The following is an 808-nucleotide window of genomic DNA, read 5'->3' as shown; positions in this document are numbered from 1 at the left end:
GGCCAGAATATTGGAGTGGGTATCCTTTCCCTTCTCCAGGGTATCTTCCCAACCCAGGGATCGAACCCAGGTCTCCCACATTGGAGGCAGATTCTTTACCAGCTGAGCCACAAGGGAAGCCCAAGAATACTAGAGTGGGTAGCCTACCCATTCTCCAGGGGATCCTCCTGACCCAGGAATCAAACCAGGTCTCCTGCATTGCAAGCGGATTCTTTACCAACTGAGCTATCAGTTACTGTGTGGCAACTTGCAGGATCTTAGTTCCCTGACCAGGGATTGAACCTGAGTCCTCAGCAGTGACAGCAGGGAGTCCTAACCACTGGACCATCAGGGAATTCCTGCTGGTCCAATAATTTATAACAATTAAAAATTAAAGATCAATCTGTTATCTGATAGTACGAATCATCTTTAAAAGTAGCTTAAGTGTTAACAGTTGCAAAATCACTCACCTTGTGGCTCACAATTGACACAATATTTGATTCAAAATCAAGCAACAAGACATAAAGGACAGACTTTCGGACACAGGGGCAGAAGGAGAGAGTGGGATGATCTGAGACAGTAGCACTGAGAATATGCATTACCATACGTAAAACAGAGAGCCAGTGGGGTGCAGGGAGCCCAAAGCCAGTGCTCTGGACAACCTAGAGGGGTGGGATGGGGAAGGAGGTGGGAGGAAGCTTCAAGAGGGAGGGGACATATGTATACCTATGGCTGACTATGTTGATGTATGGCAGAAATCATCACAACATTGTAAAGCAATTATCTTCCAATTAAAAATAAAATAAAATTTTAAAAAATCAAGTAAAGA

At 44.7% G+C, this 808-nt stretch overlaps 1 non-coding gene across 1 annotated transcript; it reads right to left on the bottom strand.

Annotated features, from left to right (window-relative positions):
* Nucleotides 1-261: 261 nt before the first annotated feature.
* TRNAD-GUC (transfer RNA aspartic acid (anticodon GUC)) lies at nt 262-334 on the bottom strand. Its single transcript has one exon. It is a non-coding gene; the product is annotated as a tRNA-Asp (tRNA).
* Nucleotides 335-808: the final 474 nt, after the last annotated feature.

This window comes from Capricornis sumatraensis, chromosome 17, assembly GCF_032405125.1.
Source record: "Capricornis sumatraensis isolate serow.1 chromosome 17, serow.2, whole genome shotgun sequence".
NCBI lineage: Eukaryota > Metazoa > Chordata > Mammalia > Artiodactyla > Bovidae > Capricornis > Capricornis sumatraensis.
Note: the sequence above shows the minus strand (reverse complement) of the source record. Positions and strands in the feature narration are given on the sequence as shown.